Here is an 8,807-nt window from a genome sequence, read left to right on the forward strand (position 1 = left end):
TTCTTTTATTTTCTTTCCTTCATATCATCATGTATTCCATCAAAGCCATGGAGGGCTAAGCTTTTAGGGTTGATTCCACTGTAATTTCTTAAATGGATTCTGAGGTTAGATGAATTTATGTGTTTGTTATTTTGATTATTGTTGTGGTTTTTGTTTATCTATGTCCTTTGCTTCTTAATTGAATAGAAAATAATGATTTTAAATCTACATGCATGCTAATGATATGAGTTAAAAGGTTTTTAAATTAAATTGAGACTTTACTTTGATTTTGTTTAGAAACTTTCATTTGATTAAATAAGTTTTTGCCAATAATTGAGACTTTAATTTGATTAGAGGTAATTACTTTAACTAAAATTAGTCAAGACTTTACTTTGATTAATTAAGTTTTCTATTTGGTAAAGAAACAAAGGAATAGACATGATTAGGCATAGTAAAATTAATTGAGACTGTACTTTGATTAAATTTACTATGGACAATCTAATAACTCTCACTTTTAATTGATACTGTACTTTGATTAAAAGTGAGGATGCCAACAAATGAATTGAGTCTTTACATTGATTTATTTGTAAATCAACAACAATAATTAATTTAACAATAATCTCTAGACAACCAATGAAGAATCTTATTTAGAAAAAGCAGTGGAATTGACCTATTTACTATTACTGTGTTTACAATCTTCCGTGTCATTTTCTTTGCATATCAAAACCCCCTATTTTTATAATTGCTAGTTTTAATTGCATTTTTAAGAATCAAATATTTGAGATCAATTCCGTATTCGTTGTGAGACGACTCAGGGTTATCTTAACCCTCACTATTTTGTTCACTACTAACTGGCAATACTGAAGTTGCTAAAGTAGTGGTAATTTGATCGCCTAACGACAGCGATATCACCAATGCTTTGTAAAATTGGCTGACCAAATTGTGTTTGTGCTTAACCAATTAATGGGCTTTAGTTTTGCATTATCTTCAAGTTGAAATACGGGTCCATATGCCAACTTAAGAACCAACCTTTGGAAGATCAAGAGGACCTTTGCTCAAAGTTTATGGATGACTTTTGGTAGCCTTAAATTCAGTTACAATCAACCGTTAAGTAGCGGATCGTTTTTAGCCTGAGTGGATCATTAATTAATAGCTTTAAGCGGGTTGATATTGAAATTTATGCGTCTTTTGTAATTCTGATGGTTAAAGCTCCTATATAAGTTGAACCATTTTCATCAATGAAGGCAAGCTGAGTTTTATTCAGAAAATAAACGAGTTTTATCTCATTTATCTTAGTGAGAGTGATTCTCCTAAGTTCTTGAGTGATTCAAGAATCCATGAGTTTAATCAAAGGTCCTTCATCCCTTTGTGTGTTTCAACTCTTAGGCTTATCTTCCATTCTTGGAAGTGTGATGTCTATCAATTTCCGTTTCATCTTCTTTTATGTTTCCATTTTCTCATTTTAAAAAATTTCTCAAATTTCTTGCTTGTTAGCATTCCAACAATGATAGATCAGTCAAACGAATCGAACCGTGTTGATTCACATCATTTGGTATTCAGAGCCTGGCTATCTAGATTTGGAATAGGAAAGGAAGTTTATTATACAAAGTGTTTAACTGAAGGTCATCCATGTTTGGTTGCATTTGATTACGGAAGCCAAAATAATGTTGTGAGCCAAAGATTTGTGGAGAAACTTCAGTTACCAACAACCTTTCATCTGCATCAAGCATGGATCAAATTCAGGACATGGCAATGTGTTAAAGTAGTACTATGTGATATTGCTCCCATGGACTCTTGTCATCTTATTTTGGGATGGGCATGACTTCGTTTTAAAACACTCCATCTTGATGAACGTTCCCTTTATTTGAGGCATGAGGGACATCAAAAGGAGTAGAAATTTATGACACCAAGACAAGTCAGCAAGAATCAACGTAGGCTGAAGGAGAAAACAGAAAAAGAAAGAATAGAAAAAGAAGTAATATAAACTGCAGAATGAAGGGAAATTAAAGAAAAAGAAATCGAACTAGAGAAAGTTTATTCATCAATGTTTTTTCTTCTACAGTTTGTGATGTCATTTTACAGGAACAAAAGGATAAGCATGTGAATGAAACACACCAACTTCCATGTTTAAAAAGAAGGATTGTTCATAGTGCTTTATTATGTATTTGGTCCGTCGATAAGAAGCAAATTCGTCAAACACAATGCATGGAATTATTTATTGTTACATATCAAGGTGGGGTACTGTTGCCAAGAAATGTTATCGACGGATTGCAACCATTGGAAAGTACCAAATATCATGTTGAATTTGATCCTGGAAGAAAAGAATTAGTTTCAACTTGTGAAAAAATAAAATTCCTTCACAAGATCATAATAAACTTACATTAAAACTAGTGCGCCGAAGAAGGAGGGTATGATGTGAATTGCATATGGGTCAAATGGAGGATGACTAATGCGCCGTGTTGATGCAGTTTCTTTTATTTAAATAAGGGCCCAATGCTTTGTAAAATTGGCTGACCAAATTGTGTTTGTGCTTAACCAATTAATGGGCTTTAGTTTTGCATTATCTTCAAGTTGAAATACGGGTCCATATGCCAACTTAAGAACCAACCTTTGGAAGATCAAGAGGACCTTTGCTCAAAGTTTGTGGATGACTTTTGATAGCCTTAAATTTAGTTACAATCAACCGTTAAGTAGCGGATCATTTTTAGCCTGAGTGGATCATTAATTAATAGCTTTAAGCGGGTTGATATTGAAATTTATGCGTCTTTTGTAATTTTGATGGTTAAAGCTCCTTTATAAGTTGAACCATTTTCATCAATGAACGCAAGCTGAGTTTTATTCAGAAAATAAACGAGTTTTATCTCATCTATCTTAGTGAGAGTGATTCTCCTAAGTTCTTGAGTGATTCAAGAATCCATGAGTTTAATCAAAGGTCCTTTATCCCTTTGTGTGATTCAACTCTTAGGCTTATCTTCCATTCTTGGAAGTGTGATGTCTATCAATTTCCGTTCCATCTTCTTTTATGTTTCCATTTTCTCGTTTTAAATAATTTCTCAAATTTCTTGCTTGTTAGCATTCTAACAATGATAGTCAAACGAATTGAACCCTGTGGATTCACATCATTTGGTATTCAGAGCCTGGCTATCTTGATGGAGGTGTGACAATGAGCAAAGAGAAGGATCCACTTGAAGAACTTGGAGGACCTATGACAAGGTCTAGAGCAAAGAAAGCAAAAGAAGCTCTACAACAAGTGTTGTCAATATTATTTGAGTACAAGCCCAAGTTTGAAGGAGAAAAGACAAAAGTTGTAAATTGCATCGTGGCTCAAATGGAAGAGGACTAACGCGCCAGATTAATGGAGTTTCTTTTATTTAAATAAAGGCCCTTTTGACATCGTTAGAACCAGCCTTGGAAGACTAAGAAGAGCTTGCTGAATCATTTTGGATGACTTTTTGGCTGCCCGAATTTCAGTTATAATTAGCCATTAGGTAGTGGACAATTATTAGCTTGATTGGTTTATTATTAGCACTAGTGGGATATAGTGACAATTAATGGTCTTTTTGTAACCCTAATGGTTAAAGCCTCTATATAAGCTAAACGATTTCTTATCAATGAAATCAAGTTAAGTTTTGTTCAGAAATTCAATTTTCTATCTAATAGTGAGAGTGATTCTCCTAGTTCTTGAGTGATTCAAGAATCCTTGGCTGTATCAAAGGATTTTGCCATCCTTTGTGTGTTGCCTCCTTTGGAAAGAGTGATACTTTCCTTCCACGTTTAGATTCACCCTTATTACTTTCTTCTTCACCCAATTTTCAAAAAAAAAAAATACCTAATTCTGCCCACAAAATATCTCGTGGTCATAACTGGTTCTAACCCTAAAAGAAAAAAAAAATCCTAAGTCAGCCCTTGTGCAATGAGATTCACAACATTTGGTATCAGAGCTTCGGTTTAAGGGTTTGAACGTCAAATTGGTAACATCCTTCCTTCTTTCTTATTTTACCAATTCATTACCTTATTACTTGTATTATTTATGTTTGTGCTGAATCATTGCAAAAGTTAGGCCCTTCTAAAAATTAAAAAAAGAAAATAGTTACAGCAATTCGTAATTGTACTAAAACTGTGATAAAAAAAACATTGGGCCGAATGATTCATGCCTCGTAACAATTTTTATAAGGTAATATATTGGTGTTATTGAAGGATTGTTGCTGATTTCCTTCTTTTTACCTACTTTTCTTGGCCTTTTTTTTTCTTTGTTAACCTCTATTTGTCTACTTACAAGCGTTTCGCTGCACATATTGGAGAATTGTTCTTTGTTATGGCCATAATCTCTTGAATTGCCTAAGAAACCAAGGAGAATTTGAGTGGTAAAAGGCAAGAGTGTTTTATTTTTAGTAAAAGCCAATCTGTGAGTGCAAACACTTGAGTGGGTGAGAAAATTTTCAAACACCATATATATATATTTTGTTCTTGTTACCTTGATCTGTTTGTTAATCATGGCAGAAAGGAATGATATTCAGATACAAATTGCTGCATTATCTCAACATTTGGAGAGGTTGATGAAGCAATAACAAGATGAGTTTCATGATAGGTTGGACCAACTAGAGAATAGAACCCCACCAAGAGGAGGAGGAGGAGGGCCACAAAGGAATGAAGGCAGAATAGAAGTAGTAAGGTTGAATGTGCCACCTTTCAAGGGGAGGAGTGACCCTGAAGCTTACTTGGAGTGGGAGCTCAAAATTGAGCATGTATTTTCTTGCAATAATTATAGTGAGGAGCAAAAGGTAAGGCTTGCAGTAACTGAATTTTCTGATTATGCTTTAATTTGGTGGAACAAGTTGAAAAGACAGAGGATTAGAGATGAGGAGCCTTTGGTGGACTCTTGGGGTGAGATGAAAAGGGTCATGAGGAAGCGGTATGTACCTTCTAGCTTTCATAGGGACTTAAAATTGAAACTACAAAGACTTTCTCAAGGAAGCAAGGGAGTGGATGAGTATTATAAGGAGATGGAGATTCTTATCATCCAAGCCAAAATTGAAGAAGATCCTGAGGTAACTATGGCACGTTTCCTTAATGGATTAAATCAAGATATTAGAGATGTTGTTGAGTTGTAGGAGTTTGTGGAGATGGAGGATCTATTGCATAAAGCCATACAGGTAGAACAACAAATTAAAAGAAAGAGTACAACAAAAAAGAGTTCTACCAATTTCAATTCTTCAAACTGGAAAGATAGAGTAAAGAAAGAAGGTGTTGCCTCCTTTAGCAATTCAGTGCTTTCTAATGAAGGAAAAATTGTTCAAAAGAAACCTAAACATCCACCAAAAAGGACTAGAGAAGTGAAATGTTTTAAATGTTTGGGCATGGGACATTATGCCTATGAGTGTCCCACAAAGAAGACCGTTCTTCTTAAGGATAATGGGGAGTACACAAGCGATTCTGATGATGATGATGGAGAGGTAGAAGAGAGTGATGGCGAGTTGAAACCTAATGTAGGAGAGTTATACATGATTAGAAGGATGTTGGGAAGTCAAGTCAAGGCCGAGGATGCATCTCAAAGGGAGAATATTTTTCATACAAGATGTTCAATTAATGGTAATGTATGTTTGGTAATCATTGATGGAGGAAGTTGTACCAATGTGGTGAGTTCAAGATTAGTGTCAAAAATGAACATGGACACTAAACCACATCCTAGGCCATACAAACTTCAATGGCTTAGTGAAGGAGAAGAACTCCAAGTGAAACACCAAGCTGAAGTCTCTTTCTCCATTGGGAAATATGAAGATAAGATCTTATGTGATGTGGTTCCCATGGAGGCTAGCCATATTCTTTTGGGAAGACCGTGGCAGTATGACATTAAAGCCATTCATGATGGTTTCACTAACAAAATCTCTTTCATGTATGAAGATTAAAAAGTGGTCCTCAAACCCTTGTCTCCTAAAGAGGTGTGTGAGGATCAAATAAAAATGAGAGAAAAGTTAGCAAATGAGAGAAAGAGTGAAACACTTGAAAGGAAAAAGAAAAAGAGTGAAACACTTGACAGGAAAATGAGAGAAAATGAAACATTTGAGGGTAAGCAAGTTTATTTAGCAAGAGAAAGAGAGGTAAGGAGGGTGCTTTGCGCAAGATAGCCCCTCTACTTATTGTTTTGTCAAAATCAAATTTCAAATTCTGACCAATTTGGCAAATTTGAATTGCCCTCTAGTATTGAGTCCCTTTTGCAGGATTATAAAGATGTGTTTCCAGCAAGTGTCCCTGATGGTTTGCCACCTTTGAGAGGAATTGAGCATCACATTGATCTCATTCCGGGAGCTGCTTTGCCCAATAGGCCAGCTTATAGGAGCAACCCACAAGAGACCAAAGAGATTGAAAAACAAGTTACTGAACTCATGAGTAAAGGTTGGGTGAGGGATAGCATGAGTCCATGTGCTGTACCTATGATTTTGGTGCCCAAAAAGGATGGCTCATGGAGGATGTGTTCTGATTGTAGAGCAATAAACAACATCACCATCAAGTATAGGCATCTAATTCCAAGGTTAGATGATCTTCTTGATGAACTTTATGGTGCATGTGTGTTTTCTAAAATTGATCTTAAAAGTGGCTATAATCAGATTAGGATTAGAGAAGGTGATGAATGAAAAACTGCTTTTAAAACTAAATATGGATTGTATGAGTGGTTGGTTATGCCCTTTGGTTTGACAAATGCACCTAGTACTTTTATGCGGTTAATGAACCATGTTTTAAGAGAGTTTATTGGTAAATTTTTTGTGGTGTACTTTGATGATATTTTGATCTATAGCACCAGTCTTGATTTGCATGTTGAGCATTTGTAATCTGTTTTGGTTGTTCTTAGAAAAGAAAAATTGTATGCCAATTTGGAAAAATGCATCTTTTATTCTGATCATGTGGTGTTTTTGGGTTTTGTTGTGAGTGCTAAAGGTGTACAAGTTGATGCGGAAAAGGTCAAGGCCATCCAAGAATGGCCTACACCTAAGACTGTCAGTGAGGTGAGGGGTTTTCATGGTTTAACAAGTTTTTACAGGAGATTTGTTAAGGATTTTAGTTCCCTGGCTGCACCTCTAAATGAAATTATTAAAAAGAATGTGGGTTTTAAATGGGGAGAAAAACAAGAGGAGGCCTTTGCTTCCCTCAAGCATAAGCTAACTAATGCACCTATTCTTGCCATGCCTAATTTTGCAAAATCTTTTGAAATTGAGTGTGATGCATCAAATGTGGGTGTTGGGGCTGTTTTGTTGCAAGATGGACATCCCATTGCTTATTTTAGTTAAAAGTTAAGTGGGGTTGCCCTTAACTATTCTACTTATGATAAGGAATTGTATGCTTTGGTTAGAGCTTTAAAGACTTGGCAACACTATTTGTTACCCAAAGAATTTGTCATTCACAGTGATCATGAGTCCTTGAAATACTTGAAAGGACAAGGTAAGCTTAATAAGAGGCATGCTAAATGGGTAGAGTTTTTGGAGCAATTTCCGTACGTAATCAAGTATAAAAAGGGGAAAGGAAATATAGTGGCTGATGCACTTTCTAGGAGGCATGCATTGCTTTCTATGCTTGAAACTAAACTATTTGGTCTTGAATCTTTGAAAGACATGTACAAGGATGATGCAAATTTTGCTGAAATATATGCTGCATGTGAAAAGTTTTCTGAAAATGGTTACTATAGGCATAATGGATTCTTGTTTAACTCAAATAAATTGTGTGTGCCTAAGTGTTCCATTAAAGAGTTGCTTGTGACTGAATCACATGAAGGAGGTTTGATGGGTCATTTTGGGGTTTAAAAGACTTTGGAAATTTTGCAAGAGCACTTCTTTTGGCCTCATATGAAACATGATGTACATAACTTTTATGATCACTGCATTGTGTGTAAAAACGCTAAATCTAAGGTGAAGCCTCATGGATTATATACTCCTTTACCTGTTCCTGAATATCCTTGGACTGACATTTCAATGAACTTTGTTATGGGGCTGCCTAAAACAAAGAATGGAAAGGATTCTGTCTTTGTTGTTGTTGACAGATTTTCTAAAATGGCACACTTCATACCTTGCAAGAAGGTGGATGATGCTTGTCATGTGGCTGACTTGTTTTTCAAGGAAATAGTAAGACTTCATGGACTACCAAGGAGCATTATGAGTGATAGGGATACAAAATTCCGTAGTCACTTTTGGAGGACCTTGTGGGGTAAGATTGGTACTAAATTGTTATTTTCTACTACTTGTCACCCACAAACTGATGGTCAAACTGAGGTAGTCAATAGAACTTTAGGCACATTACATAGGACTGTTATAAAGAAAAATCTTAAGTCTTGGGAAGCATGTTTGCCTCATGATGAGTTTGCTTATAATAGGGTTGTCCATAGCAGGACTAATTATTCACCTTTTGAGATTGTATATGGATTTAACCCTTTAACTCCTCTTGATTTGCTACCTATGCCTAACATTTCCATGTTTAAGCTTAAAGAAGCACAGGCTAAAGCTGACTATGTGAAGAAGTTACATGAGCAAGTAAGGGGTCAAATTGAAAAGAAAAACGAAAGCTATGCAAGGCAAGCTAACAAAGGTAGAAAGAAGGTTGTCTTCCAACCTGGAGATTGGGTTTGGGTGCACATGAGAAAGGAAAAGTTTCCAGAACAAAGAAAATCAAAGCTTCAACCAAGGGGAAATGGTCCATTCCAAGTGCTTGAAAGAATAAATGACAATGCTTACAAAAATGATCTACCTGGTGAGTATAATGTTAATTCCACATTCAATGTGTCTGACTTATCCCTTTTTTATGTAGAGGGAGAATCTGATTTGAGGACAAATCCTTCTCAATAG

The 8,807-nt window shown here is 35.5% G+C and overlaps 1 pseudogene; it reads left to right on the forward strand.

Annotated features, from left to right (window-relative positions):
* The first annotated feature begins 4,472 nt into the window (after window positions 1-4,472).
* LOC114171920 (uncharacterized) lies at window positions 4,473-8,807 on the forward strand (annotated as a pseudogene).

This window comes from Vigna unguiculata, chromosome 3 (assembly GCF_037176805.1).
Source record: "Vigna unguiculata cultivar grain cowpea cultivar isolate G323 ecotype 2 chromosome 3, ASM3717680v1, whole genome shotgun sequence".
NCBI classification, from domain to species: Eukaryota; Viridiplantae; Streptophyta; class Magnoliopsida; order Fabales; family Fabaceae; genus Vigna; species Vigna unguiculata.